Source organism: Podarcis vaucheri (genome assembly GCF_965113315.1).
Source record: "Podarcis vaucheri genome assembly, chromosome: 9".
NCBI lineage: Eukaryota > Metazoa > Chordata > Lepidosauria > Squamata > Lacertidae > Podarcis > Podarcis vaucheri.
Window position 1 is genome coordinate 52,772,317 of NC_138767.1, and position 25,341 is coordinate 52,797,657.

General features: G+C 41.2%; 1 protein-coding gene across 41 annotated transcripts in view; it reads right to left on the reverse strand.

The window, feature by feature from the left end:
- The window catches only part of SORBS2 (sorbin and SH3 domain containing 2), a gene marked incomplete at its 3' end in the record, with an annotated part of 177,085 nt that overhangs the window by 102,536 nt on the left and 49,208 nt on the right, over positions 1–25,341 (reverse strand). For 2 of the 41 annotated variants that reach the window (XR_014223469.1, XR_014223470.1), the window contains exon 1: positions 8,495–8,587. The exons of 33 other annotated variants lie outside the window; for them this stretch is intronic. Of the gene's footprint in view, positions 1–4,245; positions 4,506–8,494; positions 8,603–25,341 lie in introns of those variants that run through there. 6 more of the 41 variants (XM_082237843.1, XR_014223471.1, XR_014223472.1 and 3 more) reach the window with 6 other exon arrangements.

Consider the following 25,341-nt stretch of genomic DNA (forward strand, 5'->3'; position numbering starts at 1 on the left):
ATGCATAACTTCATCCACTTCTCTCATGTTGCCTCTTATGCACATTCCCCAAACTCCCAAATAACAACAACAACAACAACAACAACAATAATATGCCACCCACCTGACTGGGTTGCCCCAGCCACTCTGGGTGGCTTCCAGCAAATTAAAACATCCAACACAGTAAAACAACCCTATACAGGGCTTTCTTCGGATCTCTTCTAAAAGTCAGGTAGTTGTTTATTTTCTTGACAGAAGGGTGTTCCAGAGGGAGGGCACCACTACCAAGAAGACCCTGGTTCCCTGTACCCTCACTTCTTGTGATGAGGGAACTGCCAGAAGGCCCTCAGAGCTAGATCTCAGTGTCCAGGCTGAATGATGGGGGTGGAGACTCTCTTTCAGGTATACAGGGCAAAAGCCATTTAGGAAGGCCCATTTTTTATATACTCCCTGTTCCACTTTCTATGCTGGTGCTACTGTGGCAGAAGAAGCTCAAAGCACCATTAGCATTAGAGGAAAAAACACAGAGAGGGGGAATCTTCTGAGGGAAAATAAGGGGAAAGGACAAGAAGGAGCTGTCCAAGAGATGAAAACAGCAATCCAATCAGCAAGAAGAACCTCCAGAGATTTTGATAACTGCGTATTCAATGACATGTTATTTAAAAGAACAGAGAGCAATCTGAAAATGCCCGCAAGAAGTTGGGGTCCCTATAGAAATACAGTGTTCAGCAGTATAGATGAAATATGTGGCTGAATCAGAACAGGGAAATAATGCAGTCAGACACGCAAGAGGAAACGCTTGTCTATTCTTAATGCTCTCTACTTCCTCAACAAGGGGAAGTCTGTGGGCAGTACTATGGCATTCAGCCACCATAGGATAAGAGAACACATGCAATGGAGACTTACAGTGTCTTTTATTATATTTGTTATGTTTTATTCACAAATATATATAGGAGGACCATAGATGAGGTATGCCAAGTCCCTCAGCACACAGCACAACCACAAGTCCTACACTAGATCCTCAAACAGCAACTGTGTCCAAAAGAGCCTTCAGCTTGGACCAATGTACAGCTCTCTCTCTTCTCTGTCTGGTCATCTCTAAAACTGCATGCTTCATTCATCAGCTGGGAAAAGGCTGTTTTCTCACATACACCCTTAAAAAGCACCAGTCTCAGACTCCACCCTGCAGATAAATAGTCCATTCAGGAAAGCATCCTCACTAATTAAGAAAACTGTTGTATTTAATCCCCGTCTCTTAAAAACGGAAAGCGTAATGCTGGTGTTCAACAAAAGAGGTTTAAAGACTGTCTCAAGGCAAATCTAAAAAAATGTAGTATAAACACTGACAACTGGGAAACACTGGCCTGCAAGCTCTCCAGTTGGAGAACAGCCTTTACCAAAGGTGTCATGGGCTTTTAAGACACTTGAACTCAGGACACATGGGAGAAATGTGCTAAGAGGAAGGCACGCTTGGCAAATCCACACCATGATCAACTCCTGCCCAGAAACCAATGTCCCCACTGTGGAAGGACGTGTTCATCCAGAATTGGCCTCCACAGTCACAGACTCATTGCTAAAACCGTGTTTATGGAAGACAATCTTACTCGGCTACAAGTGATTGCCAAAGAAGAAGAAAGACATTACTTTGTATGCAGTCATAGGCAAAACCATACTGAGCATCTGACAGTCAAACTAAATGTGAAATACATAGCATTTCTTCTTCTTCTTCTAAACTAATTATGGGGAAAGCAGAGACCAGTTAGCACTATGAAGTCACCAATGGGGACTTTCCCTGCTAAAGGTTTCTCTCTCTCTCTCTCTCTCTCTCTCTCTCGCTCTGTGTTTGTGTGTGCGCGCATGCAGAATTATCCTGAAAAATACAACTTATGTGTTTATTACAGCAAACCATAAAATAGTCATCAACATTGGAATATCAGTAATCAACCATGTCAATACGGTATCTTTTTCAAGTTCATCTGCAGGTAGTTTTTAATTTCTTGAGGAAAGCGTTTGGTGTTGAAGTTTTTTCTATTTTAATAATAGCATATGCTCATATTTGTGAGTACAATATAGAACTAATGTATATGTATTGGAGTTTTGTGTTTGTGTTGTGTTTATTGATCTCTGTCAGAAACCAGGTCACAAAATAACATCACATTACAAAACCAGGTCACAATATAATGTCACATTACAAAAGACGTATTTACCTACTTGCACTTCTTGCCCTGTAAAGTGTTACATCATGCACCGACAGAGCCATGGATCTAATACCCTTAAAATGTCAGTGACACCTGCACAACCTCAATCTATCCTGTAATTACAAAATCTATTGATGCATTCTGGATTTTCCCAGATGCGCGATATAGCCTTTGTTTAGATTACGTGAAAACAATCCTGTGAAAAAGGCACTGCTAGGGCAAAATATGTGAGAGTTGTTTACAAGAATTGGGAAATAAGGGTGCAATGCCCTGTGAGAGCAACTAAGCTGACAGAGCTTTGGATTTTGCTCAATGGCTACAACCCAGAATACAGTTAATATGCTTAAAACCCCACTGAAATCAGTAGAACCTAAGTATGCTTTCTTACCTCTCTGTACATGGCCTTCCTTTGATATTCTTCAAGGATCTGTAGGTCATCAGGACATTTTTTGCAAGTGATCAAATATCCCTTCCTGTGATATAAGCATTTCCCCCTCTAAACAGTAGAGATCTTTTTTTCTTATAGCTCAGAAAGGTGGGTATAAAGGGAAGGGGGCCTGGTTCTCCGCAGGTAGTAATTCAAAAAACTTAAGTGACTATGTAAATAGAAATGACTACTATCTGATAATAAATCACATGCAGGCACCCACAGCATAACATGGTTATGGTTAATATGCTTGGGTAAATCACGAACTGTAATGGCCTGTCAGCATTAAAATGAAGGGGGTGAGGAGATTATACTATTACATTACAGGGTGGCAGACGGGAGGCGACAGAACAGCTGTGATTGTGTAGAAGTTATATCTTTGTACCCAGAGAAGGCTGAGGCAGGACATTTGTATTACAGTCTGAAGGCTGGTGGAATACGAGAACTTTGCTTGATTAATCAAGTTAAGTACTGAGATATGGAGGACTTGCTATTCATTGGCTCAGAAGCAATTATTTGATCTCGTCAGCCCAATAAATGTACCATTTTGATTTGTGCAGCAGGGGCAGTTAATGAAAGACTGGCATGCTTCTTCATTCCTTTTCTGGGGAGCAGATTTAATGATTTATGGGGTGATTAGAATGCTCTGTTTATGAAGTGTATGTCTGGCGCTCTCAAACATATCAACCAACAACAACTGTCAAAGACCAGTATTTCCTTAAGAATGTCAGAGTGATATATGCTACTTTCTGGTGCACTGGTGAAAATGGCAGCATTTTCCAAGAACTGCTTAATATTATGATGCTGTAGCTTAGAGGGTGGTGGAAGTCTGTTGTATAAATTTGGAATTATCATTTGGATAAGCCATTGAAGCTGCAATCCTATGCACACTTACTTTGGAGTAAACTTCATTGGACTCTGTGGAGCTTGCTTATGCATAGGATTTGGGTTCAGCTTTATACCCACTGCTATGGCCTTTTCCCAGTTATGCCACAACAAATTATTTTGGTAAAAAGCAAGCCAGTGATATATAGTGAATTTTGAACTGCATATCTTTAATGTGCTCTAATTGTGAGAAACTAAAGACTTCAGTCCACACAGCTTTAAAATACAACCGTACAGCAAAGACTGCATTCATAAAGATGCAATAAATCCTGCTTTTTGCGGGGAGGGGGACAGCACTCTCCATTTCAGGACAAGTGATGTTTTATTATATTCCAGGCAGTCAATGCAGCGATACATATAGCCACCTGAAAAAACAGACTGACCATTATATTTTGATAATTCCATTACCAGCCTTCAGCACTGCAAAAATCCTATGGTGGTGTTCCTACCAGAATTTTTGCCTGCCCTATTTTGCAGCACTGTATTCAAAAATAAACATGAATCTCCTTTAATCACATCTAAATGAAGATTGAGGAATATGAACTATAGTTCTAAATAATTGTGGATTTACATCTGCATATATCTGACTATGCTACTAAAGTAATCAACATCACAGATCTTCATATGAAACAGAGAAAGAAAATTATAAACCTGAACAGACCCTTTTAAAAAAGGCAGGTATGGGGAAAAGAGTAGTAAAATGAAGGAAGCACAAAACATAAACAAATCACGGCTGCAAAGCTATACAGTACTCACCCATAACAATCTAGGTGCACAGGTTATCATAGAAAAGCCACCGTGTCCATATAAATCATCACTGCCAAATTCTCGCAAAGACGGCACCACATCATTTTCCGTCTATGTTCCAAAATCAAAGTACTGAAAAAGTCCACGGAATCGTTTGCTTTCACTTTGACGAATGTAGCAGTAGAGGCAACACAAACTGAACTATATTGATCCACAGCAGCAGTCAGTTGCCTCTTGGCTCAGTATGTTTAGTAACTATTTGGTTTCACACTGTTTTGTTTGGATGACTCACACACAAGATGCATCTCCCTTTAATATTTCAACTTGTGCTGCTTTCAGATGTCTGGCTGCTAACCTCTTTGCAAGGGGCGATTTTGCGTTTTGTGTCTCAAGTGTGACTACAGGAAACCACCCTGGGTGTAGCAAGAAGCTTTCCATTGTTTTCAGCTTCCACAGGATGCAGGATTTTTGAACAGGTTAAGTGCCACCATCCTTCATCTCATTCCCAGAGATATATATGCAGAGATATGTGGCTATGAAATAAGGTGGAAATGGTTTGCTGCATGCTAAGAATGAATGACAGAAAGCATTTTCCAAAAGTAAGAATGGAATGTTGCCAAAACTATGGAATTGTCTTTGGGAGGTTGGAAATCTTGTTGCCCTGAGAGTTTTGGCTAACAACCCTTGCTGCACCTTTGAACTCTAATTGACTATCAAACTGTAATCCATAATTACCTTTGTGTGCTGCGTACTTGCAGGAAAAAAACCTAAGAGTATTCACTCCACCCTTGTCACATTTTGAAAACAATAAGGCTATTAGCTCTTTGATTGGCCCTGCTGCCTTGCACCCATTCCAAACCTGACAGTCCTGTGCTCCTCCTATGAATACAGGTACAGAAATAAAACATACAGTTCATTAAAGCAATTAAAATCAGATAGAAATAAACGCACATTTCGTCCTCCTCTCTCTCTCTCTCTCTCTCTCTCTCTCCTTCTCCCTCCCTCAAGCCTATAGAAATTTTATCCTGATCTGCACTGAAGTCAGTTTTTGTTTTTTTCTGCAATCCCCTCAACTAAAGTAGGAGGAAGCATTTGTGAAGCAGTGAATCTTCAGGTGACCTCCCCAAGAGAATCAACTGTTTTCTGGACTCACTGTACAGGTTACAGTACAGAAGAACATGGTCAAGAGATTTTATTGCTCCAGTTCCACACACACACAAACAACCATTCATTAGCCAAAGTTCCATTCAGTGGCGTAGCGTGGGTTGTCAGGACCCGGGACAAGGCAAGTAATTTGCGCCCCCTAACCCGTGGATTTGCGCCCCCTAACCCTAACCCCCAGATGTTGCGCCCGGGCCCCCCCTGCACCCCCCACGCTACGCCACTGGTTCCATTGAATCATCCACTCAATGGTGCAGATTGAAAAAGCAAGAATAAATGTTCTATGCTTCATGTGCTCATACTACGGAACTCACTACCATTTGTATAGCTTAAAAAGGGAATTAGGCAAAATTTGGAGAGGACAGGGCTATTGATACCTACTATTCATTGCTTACTAGTGCCAGAGTGTAAGCTGCTGAGCATAGGAGCCAATTCCTAGCAGCCAAGGGATCTTCACCCCCCCCAATAAAATATTTGAGGGGACCGTCCCCCAAAGTTCATGGGCATTGCCATTCAAATGGTGTGCATGCAGAACTTATGTCCAGAACTTACTGCTTTTCTGCCTCACTGAAACTTAATCAAGAAATCCTTCCTTCTTTATCTTTCTTGCCTCCTACATGTAACATCCATTACATTATTTTGTGGGGTAGCAACTAAAACTGAGTGCAAATATTCTTGCAATCACACAGTCATATTCACCAAATTTCCTCATAGCGCAAACATACAGCCATGAAATGTATCATGTGAATTGTTATGGTTCCCAATTTATTACTGAGACTACTCAGGCTTAAAGGCAGGGGATAGCTTTTTCAGTTTATTAGCATAATGTCTAAATAGTCTAAACTGTGTATGGTGGCTATTTTGCAGAAGAGCAAATGGCACGTGGCCACAGTATGTAGTCTAAACTCTCTTAGATTCTGCATTCCTCAGAACAAGGAACCATCTTATTTCTGTGTTTTCGCATAGCAGCTCTGACTGCATTTTCCTTGTTTAATGAATAAATAATAACGCGTGTTATTAAACCAGAGGATAGCCAGCTTTAGCAAGAATATTTATTTTGGAAAGAGTGGTTAGGGTACAGGAAAGCTGCTAAACTCACTCTTGATTTTAAAGTACCGTAATTCCTTCAGAATTCATCATATCCATACATTTAAATAACTTCCTTTTAAAAAGACCTTAGCAGATCATGTTAAGCTTCAGCTCAAGATGAACGTTCTGATTATTCTAGGGTGTAGTTTTGGCCATCTTCCAATTTCCTAACAGGAGTTTATTAAAGTAGCTTGGTAAGCCTTCATTTTGGTCATAACTGAAAAGTAGCCTCTGTTCTTGGGGAAAACATCTATCTGGGTCAAGCACCAATAGCTAGCAAAATCAGCTTATTCCTCAACAGACAAAGGATTTGGTTCCAGCTGACCTTGAACAATAAAGATTTTGTCACTCACCCTGCTGAAATAATGCATTCCTAGAGACCTGCAGCAAACATTTGCTTAGCAAGTTCAATCAATATATGAAATTCATCTGCAATCTCCATTGCCTGTTTGGCCTCTCTGGCTAAAAGCCCCCAAGGGCTCCCCTTGCCTGCCTACACACTGACAAACACACACTCCCCATCCTGTCTTTATGGGATTCTGATACTCTCTTCCTAGCCACTCTCTCTTGCTTCCTCAATCTCTTTCCTCATCCATTTCCTACTTTTCAGCCCAACGTCAATTCTGTCCTGCTTCCTTTGGCCACCTGAATTATTGGATCTGTTCTCACTTGGCCTTCCAGCATGCCACCTATTTTTCTACGCCAAACAATGTTGCCCGAAGCATACAATCACTACTGCCCCTAGTTTCTGTATAATTTTTTTCTCGTGCCTTCTACCCAGCACTGGGAACTCATTCCCCCTGTTTCACCAGCCCTTCATTTAGAGTTTGGATTTGATATCCCACTTTATCACTACCCGAAGGAGTCTCAAAGCGGCTAACATTCTCCTTTCCCTTCCTCCACCACAACAAACACTCTGTGAGGTGAGTGGGGCTGAGAAACTTCAGAGAAGTGTGACTAGCCCAACGTCACCCAGCAGCTGCATGTGGAGGAGCTGAGACGTGAACCCGGTTCACCAGATTACGAGTCAACCGCTCTTAACCACTACACCACACTGGCTCTCTAACTATTCTAACTATTTACACTGTGCAATGATCCCAATGCTTGGTGGAAGCCTTGAATGAGGCTAAGTTTCAGGACACTTCCTTGGTGGTGGTAAGGGGAGAACTGTTGGGGCTTCATTCAAGGTCCTTCAAACAGTTCAGTCATCATCACTAATCAAAATATGAGTCCTCCAGTTCTTCTGCCTCCCCAACATCACACAATCCAAAGATTACAAATCAACGGGAGAGTCCTTTAACACGTTATATTGTGGAGCCTACCATGCTTCAAGCCTGGGCATCCTACATAAGACTTCAGGTGGCTCTCACTCCCTGCCAATACAACTTCTCTTGTAGCTGTTCAAGGTGCTGTAAGCTGGTCTCTCCCTGCTTCCCTGTGAACTTTAAGCTTCAAGGTTTCTAGTAATCCTGTCTCAAGGGTGGAATTTTAATCCAGGAAGAAGGTAGGTCTCCACAGATCATATGAGACAATAAGCACATTATGTCAAATTGTGACCATCATTCAGCTTTAAGCACCCAGGACAACCAAACATATGCCAAAAAAGCAGGGGCTTTCTGGAGCCATAATATGGTTAATCTTTTGATGAAAAGAAAAATTAACATATAAATTTAAAGTTAATTTTCCAAATATCTGTTTTCTGCGAACCAAACACAAGTTAAATACGGTACTTATTTCCAGCCTTCAACCACTATATTTTTTTTCTGTCAGGGATCTTAAGAGAGTTTTTCCCAGCTAAATTGACACCTCAAACCTCATATATTGTGAACCAACAAACTGCTGGTCTCGCCTGACACTGTAGCCCCATGCAGACCATGTGGCAAAGCCTAACTAGCTGTTTACATCAAATGGATAGTCAGTCTGTGGATGGGGAGCTGAGTGTTAGGTTTGAGCACAACTTAATTGGCAAGTTAACTGAACGACATTTGTTAAACTGATACATTGGTACCTGAATGTTAAGAGCTTCCAAATGACCCTTTGTTGTTGATGCAGGTTTGCTGATGATACAGATAGATGTTTATGAGTTGAATCAAGACTTCTAAAAAAAAAACCCCTAAGGTACTCTAAGGTGCAACAAAATAGGGAACAATCAGGGATACATTTGACATGAAACCTCATTTGACAGCTGTGGCAATAGAAATCTAAAATGACACACAAACTTTGCAAATTTAGCTGTTTTGGAATGCTAATGGAACTATGTAGTCAGCCTTGCAAAACTCTTGTTCAAATCTGCTAGCTCAGAAAATCACCAGTTTGCCAGTTTTATGTCATTAATATGGATGGTGACAGAAGTCTACTGTACTGAACCACCGGAGAATATAGATGGCACTGGAGAATATAGAGGGTGACAGTCTTGCCAGAATCCTAAACTTGATGACCCTCATGGTCCCTTCCAGCTCTACAATTCTATGATTCTCAAAACAGCACATTTGGTACAATGGCTGCCCCCCTAGAGCTTTTGCAATCAACACAACATCACCAAGGCAACTATCTGTAAACAAACAATAAATGCCCATAAAAATGGCAAAAGTAGTTTCTTTCCAAAAATAGGTTTTTCCAAAATAGTCTTTCCAAAATAGGTTTTATCTTAAACAATTGCAAACACAATCCTGCAGTAGTCATTGTATCACCATCCTGTTCATTGTCTTGTTGTTCCCCTACAACGTCTAGCACCATTTATGACTGGTCCACCAAGTCAAATCCTTTATCGTAGTTTAGGGTTACCATACGTCTGGACATATTTGGAACACCGCATTCATCAGCAGTGTCCGGTGTGGTCTTGCTCCGAAAAAAGCTCATCAACTTTGGGCAAAAGAAGTGCAACAACTTTTCTGTCCAGATTTTCACTGTTTGAAATATGGCAACACTAACGTAGTCCACAATAGAGCTTGAGAAACCTCCTGTTTTTTGGTGCTGGCCAGAGACACTGAAACCAGGGGTATTCCAGGTCTGAAATAGGCTGCAATACAAGGGATGGAGGGATGAGTTCAGTTTGGCAGGTCACAAGTTGTGAAGAACTGTGATAGAACTATCATTACTAGGGGTGCCGCAAGGATTCAATAAAGCAAATTTGAGGCAAAAGGGCTTTATAAGTCTTCAAGATGAGAACAACCACATCCCCCTATACCAAGGACCCAGTTGTTCAACCTGGGCTAGTGGAAGGTGGCAGCAAGCAATCAGGGGCCACAACAGTGCTTGTGCTCATCCCACCAGGGAATCCACATTGGGAAACTAACACTACTGGCATCATTTCTACAAGGTAGAAGAGCTTCCTCTTTGATGTAAATAGTTCACCCAAAAGGGATTATGGAAGTGGCAATCTCAGTCCCATACCTGGCACAAAACCAAACTCGACTGAAGCTTCCATACCACTTGCCACTACTGCTTTCCCTTACTCCAAAGGAAAGGGATTGGAGCAGGAAACAGTGAAGGAGGAGCTAAATGAGCGAGTGCTCAAATGAAGCACACACAAAATCTCTTTTTGGTGCAAGACTCAAATTCATGCTTTTATTCAACACTAGGCTATCTCATCAAAAAGCTTTTATAATTTTGTAAAATCTGCAGAATCTGTTTGCCCGGGGACTGTGGGTGCTTGCAGACAATCTGGCTATTTAGCATTCATTCTGATGTGTTTGCAGGGCGGTTACATGATGTTGTGTCAAAGCAAGTGTTACCCCATACTTTCCAGTCACTTTCCTTTTTCAAAAAGTCAGATCTTTTGAGGAAGCAGGTTTGTTCCGCCAGATCTCCCAGTTAACTATAATTGTGCTGCCTGAATTTGCCAGTATGCAACTGAATCCTGAAAACAGCAACAGTCCAGGAGCACCCTGGGTGAAGCAGGAAGGGAATTGAATAGATGTACCATGAGCAATGATAGCTCCCTATCACAGCACCTTCCAGTCTGTGAAAAACTTGTGCTGCAGATGATCCTTTTCTTTTTCTTTTTTACATCCCAATGTAATTTTAATGTAAACAAGCAGATTTTGGCAGGAACTCCCAGTCTGCTGTGGGCAAAACGAACGAAGATCCCTAAACAGAAGCTTCTTTGAATCCAACCAGACCTCCTTAGGGCCTGTAATTATGGCTAAAATGACTGCAAAAGAAGAAGAAGAAGAAGAAGAAGAAGAAGCAGGTGACTGCCAGTGCACTACTCTGAAGTCAGTGGTTTGAGGACCTCAGCCAAAGCTCATACCCATCTACTAGTAGAAGAGTTATGTATGTGGCCTTAAAATCCTTAAAGGGCCATCATTCACCAGGAGTTGCTCCAGATTCAGTTTGAAGTGTGATCCTATCTGAGCAGCTGTTAAGCCTGGAATTCAGGCTGTTCACTTGATTGACTGCTGTTTAAATCACACAGTCACGTCTGCGGTGTCTTCACAAATTATCGGAGCATTGATGCTCTCAGGTGTTTATACTAGAATTACTGTATGAGAGCAGATAATCCAATGCAGATGTCAATGCACAACCTACTGATGAAGTTTGTGAGGTAAAGGCATATCCAGCCAACAGAGGGGTAGATTTTATTACTGGATAATAGTGGTACTTCATAGAACTTTTTAAGAAACTTGCTTTTGACAAAGCATGTTAGATGTAAGCTTCCTTACTGATACCAGCTGCTGCTGTGCCTTTAACACAGCTTGACAATAGCAAATAGTTCCTCATCCCATCACCCCTTGCTTCATGCAATGTTTTGCCTGACAAGGAGTTCTAGAGAATTTATAAGCTTATCATATTTTTTGTGACTTTTTGGTTGGTCCTAATAAAAGTTATTATCCAGTTTGGTTTGTTGCATTTGCCTAGATATTTTTTTTTAAAGGGGGTTAAATGCTGTTGTAAGTTAGTTTGTTTTTGGCAATTGCAGCAAAGATGTCTCTAGCTTAATCTTACCAGGCTGAATTAATGCAGTCACAATTTTGCAAAAATAATATAGTCCTTAGATGTGCAACGTTCCTAAAAGTAAATGTGCCAAACTTAACAAGGTGTTAATGAATCAGCATGAAAGTTAAACATAAATATATGAACTTGAGCTACAGTGGTACCTTGGGTTAAGTACTTAATTTGTTCCAGAGGTCCGTTCTTAACCTGAAACTGTTCTTAACCTAAAGTACCACTTTAGCTAATGGGGCCTCCTGCTGCCGCTGTGCCACCAGAGCATGATTTCTGTTCTCATCCTGAAGCAAAGTTCTTAACCCGAGGTACTATTTCTGGGTTAGCAGAGTCTGTAACCTGAAACGTATGTAACCTGAAGTGTATGTAACCCGAGGTACCACTGTATAAGAAAAAGTTAGCATCCCTTAAATATGCTTAGTCTCAAATGTGCTATGCTTAAAGGAAAAAAGCAAAGTTGAAGGCATTTTTCCCAGCTGTTAGCTGGAGTCCAACAACATGGATGCAGTTGAGCCAAGAGAAAGAAGAATTCTGACCCTAATAGGATCACACTTTAGCCTTTGAAAAACCTCTACTGTACTGGAAGCCTGCTTCCCATTTTCATTAGAGAACAACAGCTCCTTTTACTAAAGTATCACTAACATTAAAAAAATCACAGCCAAAACCTTTTGAATGCTAAGCTGATGAAGAAAAAAAACCTGAACAGTGAACACTCATGAAGTTGCCCCTTTCAGGTCATGTTGAAAAATCAAAAGAAAGATTGTACAATAGGTATTATTTTGATTCAGTCCTTTGGCTAGAGATAATTAACTTGACACTTTTCTGGTGTTATTCTGTTGTCATACTTTGAAAGCAGCTATTGGGTTGGGATTTGTTTTTGTCTTTTAGAGCTTCTCCGAGGGTATGTGTGTGCATGCAGGCCAGGGAACACATTCTGATATTGATGTAACAAGCTAGAGCAATTGGATGCTCTTTTGGCACATATCATCACAACAATGGTATACAGAGCACTAATGAAAAAAAAAATCGATTGTATAACATTGATTTGATAGGTTTTTTTGTTTCTTTTTTAAAGAAACACATTGGGCCATAGCCAAGGCTTCATGTGAATAATTATACCTTCCTTTATCCTGTGCTTTGTAAACATGCAGGAATAGATAAAAGCAGGAGCTCCAATTCTTTAACATTCTCCTAGATCTCCCAGTACTTGACAAAGGTAAATATACCTAGCTTTTATACTGAAGGCTGCTCTCCAAGTTACAATTAATTCTTAGCCAGAGGATTACTATTACAAGTCATAAAAATGACTAAAATTGTAACCTGGGAAAGCTTCATATAAACACGCTGAAGGTCACAGAGAAAGCAGGTCAGAACAACTGCAAGGAAGTAAAAGTAGAGTGGATAGAGAACAGCCCAGAGGGGTGTCCTTTATATTAAGATATTCTTTCTCCCTGGTTGGACAGTGTTCTCAAAGCTACAAACATGAGCCTGACCCAGTGGCGTAGCGTGGGGGGTGCAGGGGGGGCCGGCCGCACCGGGCGCAACATCTGGGGGTTAGGGTTAGGGGGCGCAAATCCATGGGTTAGGGGGCGCAAATCCACGGGTTAGGGGGCGCAAATTACTTGCCTTGCCCCGGGTGCTGACAACCCACGCTACGCCACTGGCCTGACCAAACTGCGGGAGGCAGTGGAAGACAGGAGGGCCTGGGGTGCTCTGGTCCATGGGGTCACGAAGAGTCGGACATGACTAAACGACTAAACAACTGAACAATTATTTCTCCCATCCCTAAGGAAAAGCTTTCAACCTTAGTGCTTAATTGGAACCATATACAGAGAATCCCAAAGCGTACTTACACACACACACACACACACACACACACACACACACAGTGCAGGCTGGCCCATTATGGAGGATTGCCCCATCAACCACAAGAATGTAAGAACAGCCTGCTGGGTCAGACAGATGGCCCATCTAGTCCAGTTTTCTATTCTCACAGTGGCCAACCAGATGCCTGTGAGAAGCCCACAAGTAGGACCAGATCACACTCCCTTCCTGCGGTTTGCAGCAACTGGTAGAAAGAGCATGGCCTCCATGGGTCCATCCATTTGCCCTCAGCCATCCCTTGCCTTGCCTGCCTTCTTACTTGCAACCAGTCCAGCGGGTGGCAGTGGTGCCTTTCAACTTCTTTCCTTTAGTCTCTTGGTGTTGCTTTTGTAAAACTCAAACTGTGTGCCTTTTGTTTTTGTTGAGGGGCATACCAGGGAGGGATATACCAAACACCCCTTGGTCCATTGGTTTCATGATATAATGAACAAAGGAATCAGACAAAGCAGTATTATTTATTGCTGGTTAATATTAAGGAAATGTCCCTTCATGGGGGGAAGAGCTGCCTGTTGAATCCTCAGTTAAGACAGGTCCATCTTCAACTTCAAAGATCCTGTATATGCTTGGGATGGTAAGGGGTGGGGTGCTACCTCTACCCCTGAGACTCTGACCTCTCTCTGTAATTTCTCTACTGACCAGACCCAGACCTCCTTAGCTTCACCAGATGGTGACCTACGGTGCCTTTAGGTCACATTCTGAGACAGTGGCAGACTAGTATGTGTTGACATTTGACATGCTCAAATGCATGCATGATATTGCTTGTCACACTATAGTTTTCATTCACTTCTGCTGCCCTGCCTTGATGCCCAAACACATGCACAACTTGAGAAGGTAAGTGGAGCCAAATTGAATCTGGAAAGTGTTCAACATTCTTTTGTTTAGATAGCACTTTAGGCTCTGCCAATGAACACCCTAATCCAGCTTTGGCCATGCATAGTTATGCATTAGGAGCGCCATTTGAAACAAAGGCACATCAGTGAGAATAATGCAGTACTGACGGACATTGGATGTGCATCCTGATACATTTTCACTTTCTCTCTCACCCTAGTTCCCTGTGCAGTTTGCCAACAGTTTGCACATCAGCCAGCATTCCCCTCTCTGTGCATGTAGTAGAAAGCAAATCAGAGCGAAGGCGAGGGGTAATTGTTTGCACAAGCAGGACAGCAATATCTATGTCAGAAATTTAACTTAGTAATTTATCGTGGAATTCCTAGCAAGAACAGCCCTAGGAGTGAAATTTATACTGTGAGAAGCCGCCGCCAGCAAAATCTTTATAACATGGCAGTAAGGAAGTTATGAACAAGACCATTCTATGAGGTCTGATAGAATACTGTACTTGAAGGGTGTATAAAAGCAGGCAGTACTCAGCATTTAGCTGGTGGGGATGTAAGCAGTAGTAGCAGCGGGTATGACATCAGAACACTCAAGCAGCTAGTAGACACAGAGGGAAAATAGATACCGCTGAACCTATTAAATATCTATTATTAAGCATTCCAGTTAAGCTCTCCCCATGCCTGCAATATCTGTCAAAGTTCCATGCTTCCAGCCTATTCACCTGTAATTTCATCTCTAAATACTGAACACCACAAGGCACTCATTTTCTTTGAAGCTATACTGCTTCAAGAGGCCTCTCATTACCAGGCATGCTTAAAACCTCTCTTTCTCTCTCAACCATTCCCATTCATCACGCAAAGACCTGTAATCTATGGAATATTTCTGACTGTACTCTCCTGCATGGATAGGCTTTATCCAAATCTTGTTTTCCATTATCTGATAATATCTCAAAACCAAGTCTTCTCTCCTTCATGCATGTGCAGACACACATACAGAAAATGATTCATGGACACATACAGATAGAAATGGACCTCAAAAATCATCAAGCTCAGTCCCCTGCTGATGCAGAAAACCTACGGCTACAGTATCCCTGATAGGTGACCATCCAACTGCTGCTTATAAACCCCTTGTGATGGAGAGTTAAACACTATTCCAAGGAAGGCAGTCTGTTCCATTATGGCATAGGGTGTGCCACCAGAAAGGTCTTCCCAACGTTTAGTCAAAATCACCCTCTTTGTAATTTGAACATGTTGGTTCAGATACCACCCTCTGCAGCATCAGAAAACAGCTTTGTCCCATCATCTATGTAATAGCACTTCACATATTTGAGAATTGCTACCACATTGCCTCTTAACAATCTCTTCTCCAGGATAAATACAAACTTGCTTCTTCCAACTTTCCTTCATAAGATTAGGTATCCAGGTTCTTCATCATCATTCCTTTGGGCATGTCCCAGTTTGTCAATATCCTTTTTAAACTCTGGCACCCAGACCTGGACCCAGTTCTGCAGGTGAGGTCTGACCAAAGCAGAACAGAGAGATATCAATTATACTTGTGATCTAGAGACTCGTTTATTTGCAAAATCAACATTTTATTTATTTACTTCCTCACCTTTGGTCCCAGAACCTATAAGGCAGCTCACATATAAATTCACACAGAAAATACTGAACTGCTCAGATATCCTCAGATATCCAGATATACTGAACTGTCCAGATATCCTCTACTCACAATTGTGCTTCTGGTTGCACTTTGAGCACTGGATGCACAATAGCCTACATCTGGGAGATTCAGTGATTCATTCAACTAGAATGTCCATTGCTATAATAATTGCTATGTGGTCCTTGGTTGTGGAGGCATTTTCTGAGATGTTGCCAAGGCTAATTCAAAACCAGGTTTTAAACTAGGCTTTGAGAAGTATGAAAAGCAGAGACACTACCACTCTCTCATACATTACTATGGCATTTTGGGGACCTGAACTTAAGAGTTGTTTGGGTGTTGTTTTTAAATTTCCCTACCTGGCTGTGCGTATTTCTCATGTGCAAAGGCAGGGTTGGAGTTCTCATACCACCAACTCATACTTTGCTTCATGCCCCATAGCTAGGCTTACTCCCCCCCCTTCCAAACAAGTTTCCCCCTAAATCATTATGGTAATAAGATATTTAAATGGTGACACTGCATCGGGGCCAGCACAGAACACACAGTGATTAAATGTATGTGTTTTTCCATCCAAGAATCTGGAATGGGCCTTAGTGTTCAGGGAAGAAAGCTTGAGGTATGATCAGCCAAAGCCAAAACACTTTCAAGCGCCATCGGTCTCAAAGGGACAGATTAAGCATATATTTATAACTCTCCAATTTAAGCTATTAGGTCTGAAAAGTATTTTACTTTCTTTGAACTGCACTTTCCCCCTTTTTAAAACTCTCTCCAAAAGCAATTTTAGGAAAGGCTTTGAGAAAAGGCTTTACTATGTATTTCCAAACCTGAAAACAATCCAAAATAATTGCACAGCCTTTTCAACCTGTTATCTCTTTTCCTGGTTTTGCAATAATCACTACTGCTATCTCAATGTCACATGCCTATTTAGATGGTTTGGCCCCATTTATAAACTTTTCTGATCTGCTTCTTTACAAAAGTTTTTATGTACACTCTTTATTTATTTATTTATTTATGAATGAAAAAAATCAATAAGGTTCTCAAACTGCCTTACAGATCTATGAAAATTAATGTCTCAGGACTACCATCCAAAATGACTAAAACAATGTTGCTGTAAGATTAAACCCCTCTATTAACTAAAAAATACCGTATTTTTTGCACCATAACACTCACTTTTTTCCTCCTAGAAAGTAAGGGGAAATGTCTGTGCGTGTTATGGAGGGAATGCCTACGGGTGGCATGCCTACGGATTTTCCTCCTCTAAAAACTACGTGCATGTTATGGTCGGGTGCGTGTTATAGAGTGAAAAATACGGTAAATAAATCCCTTCATTGATGAGATATCCAACTATATTTTTACAGACAGAAAACTTAAGGGCCCATTCAGACTTGTTTCTTCAATACTCATCCAGCTTTGCTTGCACAAAGCTTACGCAGATGCTAGACTATATCCCATGTTTAATGAGCATTCATTCTGATTTATTCATGGGGAGGTTATATGACAATGAACATTTGTCCTAAATTCATCCTAATTCCCTTGTGTTGTGCTTACATGTCTTCCCACTTATTTCTCTGTCACTTCCTAACCACAAAATTCTGAGCGTTTTTTTTGAAAGTGTTTTTTTGGGCCAAAGCAACAGAACACTTTAACTGTGTAAACCTAAAGTTCTGGTATGCACTCGAATTCCTCCCACCAAACACTGACAGCCTTGGAGGCAACCTTTGTTTCTTAAAGCACATTTATTGGGTCAATAATAACTCATAGCAGGGATAAGGCACCTGAAGATTTCCCAGTGCTACAGCTCTCATTATTCTATGAACTGCCTTGATATTTTATGATGAAGGGTGGTGTATAAATTTAATAAAGAAATTAAATCAACCCTGACTGTTGACCATGCTGCCTGGAACTAAGGAAGGTGGAGTCCAACAACTGGAAGGCTCTCCATCCCTGACCGATAGCTTTTAGAAATTATAAGGAAAAGACAAGTTAAACTGTTAAGTTGTGGGTGAACATATCAAACGACACAGCGATTCTTCAAACAGCTCTTGTTTATTCAGAGGCCAGAACAGAACTGAACTGAAGGGCTCAGTCAGCCTGCTTATATAGAGCTCTAGTACAACGTTACTGTAGCGACTTTCTAAAACTATCCAATCACTGAACGTCACTTTCGATCCTTCATTTGCATAACTATCTACAGTATCCCCCTGCTGGCCCAGGGTGAGAACTTCAGTATATAACATAAACAGTGCAAGAACTCTACATCTGAGTATGTTTCTAAACATGTTTTAAGAGAGACCAGCTAAGGTTTTGTTTTTGAAGTTCCACTTTTGCCTGCTTTAGGAGCATGGAAAGCTGCCTTATACTGAGTCAGACTGTTGATCCATCCCAGTGAGTACTACCTACACGGACTGGCAGCAACTCTCCAGGGTTTCAGGAAAGGGTACATTCCTAGACTTTACCTAGAGATGAAGGAGATTGAAACCTTTTGCATGCAAAGCAGATGCTCTATCACTGAGCTATGGCCCTCCCCCTCCCCCAATAACAAAAAAACCTGTAACATTTATATATATATAAGAATAGATGAGTCAAACTACTGAGCAAGAAAGGGCAAAAGCAGCCAGCTGGCAAGACAAGCTGTAATAAAACTGCTGAGGTTTATGTGCACATTCATTTCCCTATTTAATTACACACACACTACTCTTCTCATCACCACAGCAAGTTCTACACTGTGGTTGGATTTCATATGGAGAGAATACCCAGAAACAGGCATCCATTCTGTCTGCTGTACCTGCTGATCCTTACAGCAACTTGGGGAAGCAAATTCTGAGGGAAGAAATGTACAGTGGTACCTCGGGTTAAGAACTTAATTCGTTCTGGAGGTCCGTTCTTAACCTGAAACTGTTCTTAACCTGAGGTACCACTTTACCTAATGGGGGCCTCCCGCTGCCGCCACTGCGCAATTTCTGTTCTCATCCTGAAGCAAAGTTCTTAACCCGAGGTACTATTTCTGGGTTAGCGGAGTCTGTAACCTGAAGTGTCTGTAACCCGAGGTACCACGGTAACTGTAAATGGGGGGGTGATTTTAATCTGTTTCAGTATTTCAACTTTTGTATGTTTTGTTTCGTTATGAGATTTTTATTAAAGTTCTTCCCAACAGAGTAAGATAACAACTGTGAAAAAATACAGAGTACAGAGACCTCTTCTAAAAGCAATTCTCAGACCCCAGTACCCACAGAAGGTAGCAGCAGCCCATCCCATCTCTAAGCTAGGATCCTTCCTTCCTTTCGACTCTCACTCTGGGGAGACTGACCTTACCCTGTCTCTCACCCAGGGCATACACAATCCCTGGATCTTAATGCAGGCCCCAGACATAGGATTCCAAAAGAAGAAGAAGAAGAAGAAGAGACAAAAGAAACAAGGACAAAGGAGAGAGAGAAAGAGATTAAGAGAGAGAGAGAAGCAACAGAAAATGAAAGACAAAAGGAAAAGAAACATTAGAAAAAAAGAAAAAGGACTTCCAATTTTCCATCTGCTGGCTGGCAACATTTTAAAAAGTGTGGGGGGGGAGGTAGGAGAGTTTATTTAAGATATTCAGTCCATGATAACATCCATCTTTCCCACTTTCTGGTGAAGAGTTTTTCTTTTAGGTCAAAGTTTCTCAGAATCATTCATTTCTTTCCCTCCACGAAAAGTATGTTTTTAAAGCTTAATTGTGAATTTCCCCTTGGTTTTCTTGTTTCATCTTTTTATAAACTACTCTGAGTTGTTGTTTTTTACAACGGAGCATTTATTTAAATAAAAAATTATTTTAAAAATAATAAATAAATAAATAAATAAATTCCTTCCAGTCACATTTAAGAATAAATTTCATGGCATTCCATACACCTACATTAATAGTGTGTGTGTGTGTGTGTGTGTGTGTGTGTGTGTGTGTGTGTGTGTACGCATGCTGAGCCCTATAAAGTAATTCTGAGCTTAACAATTATTATGGGGTAGTTTTTGTTTGGTGTCTTGCAGGTTTTCCTTGATTCTCCAATACACCAAACTCTTAAATCACATCAGCACAAAAAGGGTTTTTCAACCTGTGCTGCAGGCCCTTCAGCATGCTCTTTGTAGAGATGGGGAACCCTTTTTCAAGCCCAGGGTTGCACTCAGCCCAAGGGAAAATTGCTGGGCAGAATAGGGGAACCTCTCATCAGATTGATAGAGAGACCTACACACCTGAATGGGATTGCCACCTTTTTTCAAGCGCAAAAAGATAGCAACTTGCTCAAGGTTGTTTGGAGTTCATAATGAGCTGGGGTTTGATCCCTGTTTGATAGGCTTAAGCATTTTTCCTGCAGGATTAAAAAGGCTACCAGTTATGATAAATACACACTCTGACTTCCTAAAATATTAGAACTAATTTGGCAAAGAATTTGGACACTTAGTTAATGGGTTAGAAATGTATATCGCCAATTGACTCTAAGTGGAACCTGCAAGCCTATATTTATCCAATTGTTTTTAATTCCTATGAGTCACACTCTCTGCTAGTAGCAGCACTGGAGGCAACACACAGCATCCAGTTAATAGATACATTTATTATTTCAACAGAGTAGAATTACAATAGGTTTTTAGTTTCCATTGCCCCAGACCAACATATAGATGACAATAGGCTCCTCTGTGTGCAGTTGATGCAGATGTGTATCCAGATGTTTCATTTGTACCATATCTTCATCCAAACCCCATGAAGCTGGTGAGATGGCTATTGATACAAATGGTAATGCACTTTCCCAATGAGGACCATTCATTTTTACATGCGCACAACTAAAGCAAATAAAGCTGTTGTGGTTACCCTCTCCACATGCCATACAGAACCTATGTGAAGCATTTCAAAAAGAAGTTTAGGAAATTCAGCCTTTCATGTTGCACAAACACACGCACGCTATGCTTCTTATTTCAGAACCATATGAAGACATCTCACTCATGGCAAACTCCTACTACATTATTAGTAGATTAAAGACAAATATCTCAGTGCCTAGTTTGACTACATTAGTGGTGACATTGAAAGCTACAGTATATGTTACCACTGATAAAACACAAGTGATATTCTGCCACACTACAGACGTGCATTTCAAATGCAACTTGACTTTTTCTTCTTTCTTGACCACAAAATATGATACAGAGTTACAGTTCATCTGACAAGGCTTGACTCCACACAATTTCACTAACTGTTCCACAAAGTGTAAAGGACACTTCAATCCCAGCAATTTGCAACTGGGCACATTTGTAGGTATTTTTACTTCTTTATGTTTTGCCAGACTGTTACTGTTTTATTTTTCCTAAAGCCTCCCTAAGATGCCCATTCCAGATATTTTTCCCATGCCTAACGTTATTCTGGTGTTCTCCCCCGCCCCATCCTAAACTAAAACAAATTATTCGGCTTACCAAAATGTCAGTCACCCAACCCGAACTGAACATATCTTTATATAGTAAAAGCATCCAAAGCAATTGCTCAAGATGGTGTTATAAGAAAGGGACCAGCTTATAGTAGTAGACTTATTTACAGCACAATCCTATGCACGTTTACTCACAAGGAAGTCCCACCATATTCAGTGTCTTTTTTATTAATTGTAGGCTGCTTTTTGTCCTTTTGTTTTTGACATAGATGTAGTTCTGTCAGGGTTCACCTGGGAGGAAAGGAGCTGTTTCATTCATTCTAAGGCAAGCTTCAATCAAGCTACCTCTACTAGGGTCTGTGAGAAGAAGCAAGAAGCCTCCTGTTATTAAGAGACAGTAACAATTCTGAAGCTTGACTTGGCCATAAATCCAGAACATTATTTCCCAGAACAATCCTGAAGGAGCACACACCCTTGGACTGTGGCAGTGCATTCTGCTGTATACTTGGACCAGGCCTTTGTGTTATGACCATCAGGGCACAAAACAAAGTCCTGCACACTGTCAGATGCAGAGAGCTTCCAGTGTTGCTGGGGGAGACACAGCCTCTCCATCCTGGGCAGTTCTTGCAGCCAATAAATCTTCCACCTCGCTTCCCCTTAGAAGAAATGGGCTGGAATCAATGTTAGCCTGCCATGGTAATTGGAAGAGGGAAATGTCTGTCAATTCTTGACAAATACCAGCACGTAGTGTTTCATATATTAGTGGGGCTGAAAGGCTTCCATTATGATGCACAATCATTCTTCTACTTGGGGCCGTGTAGTATTGAGGTTAGAGTGTGGGACAAGGGTTAAAATCAACACTCAGCCATGAAGCTCACTACCTTCTCAGGGTTGTTGCAAGGATAAAATAAGGATAGGGAGAGCCACGCATGCCATCTTGAGGCGGGATATATATGTAAAAAAAGTGTATGTGGGGGGAGGGGAATCTAATCTTCTTCCCTCACTGCATGGTACATAAAGAGATCAAACTTATGGTAATAAGAAACTTCCTGCATATGTAGATGAAGTGACTTGCTAGACCTCCTGAGAAAGAGCTGACATGTGCAGAACATAATTCGCTTCACAAACAAAATGTTAAACGTTTCCAAGCAGCTACCAAAACCCCCACAAAAAACACCCACTGCTCTTAGCATCAGCGATATCAGTGATAATAAACTTTTTCAGATTTCTAGTAATTATGCACATCAAGTAATTTTAAAGCCCCATCTGTGAGCACATAATGTGCAAATATTTTCTGCATGTTGGATGTAATCAAAAGTAGTTTTTTGTTTTCTTAGTAGAATCCATTTTCTAACATAAGACTGATGAGCATGAAGGCCATGATGATGTGGGGGGTGGGGGGCAGAGGGAAGGGGGGGGAGCACAAGTTAGCCCTTGCAAAAAACCCATCAAATAGATGAAATGGAAAACAAAACTTTTAATTTAGGGACAAAACCAAAGAGGAGCTGGAGATCCAGGATCAATCTCCCAGCGTTTTCATTCTTACCTAAAAAGCTGGCGTAAGAGGTAGGGGTGAGGGCATGAGAGTCCCAGATGGGCAGGGTATAAATCATCATCATCATCATCATCACATTGGAAATCTATTTTCTAGATTTCAAGTATAACACCACATTCAATATAACAGCACATAAGGTTCCTTATGTGCAGGCAGGATATCAGGTTGAGTTATTTCACTGTGTGGAATTTATTACAATTGAGAAATGTAACTGATATGTTGTTTGCAGCAAGTAGAGGCTGAGCATTGTACAAAAATCTTGGTCCCCCCCCCCCAACTAACTACAATTCTTGTGATATAATCTTTTAACAAAAGGGTAACATAAAGTACCGATTGATTCTAACATGCTGTTTTTATAGCTAGGCAAGTGTTAATATTTATTAGATCCATCACCTTTAGTTGCCCAAAGAGGAACATTACTCTTGTTAGATACGGGTATGAGGGAGAAAGAAGCCTGCAGAATACATATTAAGGAACACATGGCTGAGAATTTTCTACAGCTGTTAGTGGGCAGGCACTATAAAGTAACACTATGATGCCAATGATGCTTTGGGAAGCTGCATACGATTATATATTGTAGCCTATTCATACACTTGGAAAACTTTGTGCATTCAAATCCTGGATCTGCCTGTCATGCCTCCAGATTCCTCAACAAACATAGCATTAAATGCATATAAACAATCATATCCATGCCCAATACATATATTTTATTCTCTCTCCCTCTCTATGGATCCCACTCTAACACACATAAAGACCTTTAAAATCTATCATTTCTTTATTTGCATGCTGCCTTTCCACACAAAAATATGCTCAAAAAGCAATTTACACGCGTAGGAATAATTTCATAGTAATAGCAGTAATAAAACAGCAGCGTATAGTTAGCAGTATACTAAAGGCAACATTTCCATATAAGTTTAGCAACTTTGTACCTCCTGGCAGCAACAAAAATAACAAGGGAGTTTGAACAGTTTCAACTTGGTCCTAGGCTTCACTGCATTAAATCCTTCTGTATCCTTATATATATTGCAACACAGTGGTACCTCGGAAGTTGAATGGAATCCATTCTGGAAGTTTGCTTGACTTCCAAAGTGTTCGGAAACCAAGGCACGGCTTCTGACTGGCTGCAGGAAGCTCCTGCAGCCAATCAGAAGCCACGTCGGACATTCAGATTCCAAAGAACATTCGCAAACTGGAACACTCACTTTCAGGTTTGCGGCATTCGGGAGCCAAAACGTTTAACTTGCAAGGCATTCAGGATCCAACGTACAACTGTAGAAGTATAGAAGCTTGGCTTTTCCCTTGATTTCACACTCTCATTCCCTTGCCACCCAGTCTGTCACCAAACCAGTTTTACAACTTTCCAGCCTCTCTGCCAGTCCCCTTGGCAAAAAATAAGAATAAGAATTCCTTCATCACCTCTCGCCTTGACTACTGCAATGTTCTCTCTAGCCTTGGGTCCACCCACTCTCTCTTACCGCCTTCCAAGCAGATCTTGCATGTCTGCCTTGGGTAACATTTTGGATCACTGAACCTTTCACAAGATGAAAACAGCTCCTAGATTAGCTTTCAACAGCAAATAGATAGGGATCCCTTAAGAAATGCGATATTTGCAAATTCTGATTGGACCAGAACTAACAACCCCACTTTGCATCGGGCTGAGGAGGGGGGACTGTCAATTCGGCAAAGGTGTTTCTCCGCCGAGACCTGCTATCCCCTGTAACTGAGTGACACTAGAATAATTTTCTGTCGGTACAGAGCTCTGCCCTATTCTACCCGCTGAACATGCGGGCAACTGAAAGTGTTTCTGGCCAGATATCTACAGAAGAAGAAGAAGAAGAGTTTGGATTTGATATCCCGCTTTATCACTACCCGAAGGAGTCTCAAAGCGGCTAACATTCTCCTTTCCCTTCCTCTCCCACAACAAACACTCTGTGAGGTGAGATGGGCTGAGAGACTTCAGAGAAGTGTGACTAGCCCAAGGTCACCCAGCAGCTGCATGTGGAGGAGCGGGGACGCGAACCCGGTTCACCAGATTACGAGTCCACTGCTCTTAACCACTACACCACACTGGCTCTCAGAGAACAATCTGTGGAAAGCTCCAAGATGAGGACTTTGGGGGTGGTGAAATGCTAGGTCATTGGATCCTGGTCCAGGCTCACTGCTACCATGTGACGGCATCAGCCCAGATTTGGGCTTGATTGCTGCACCGGTTCCAGGCTGCTACAACAGTTTGCTTGCATCCCATCGTCCACCCTGATCTGTGTGGACTGCAGGGCTACAGATGCAGCAGTGGGCCCACTGCTCCATTAGCCCCTCTGGACAGTGGTCATGGTTAGGATTTGGTATTTACTGGCTTTCATACTTCCCAATTTACTTTCACAATTCGTGGTTCCAAAAAAGTATAAATAATTTTCTTTAGAATGTGCCTTTTAGGAGAGAATGCACTTTGAAATGCATAGCTGGAGGCAAAATGCTTTAGAATGATGAATTTAAGTATCTATTTAAATGTGATTTGGGGGAAGCATTTGCATTTATAGATCCAATCATTGAATATTATTATGGGTAACCATTTCTTTTGCCAAAAATAAATTTAGTATGAATATA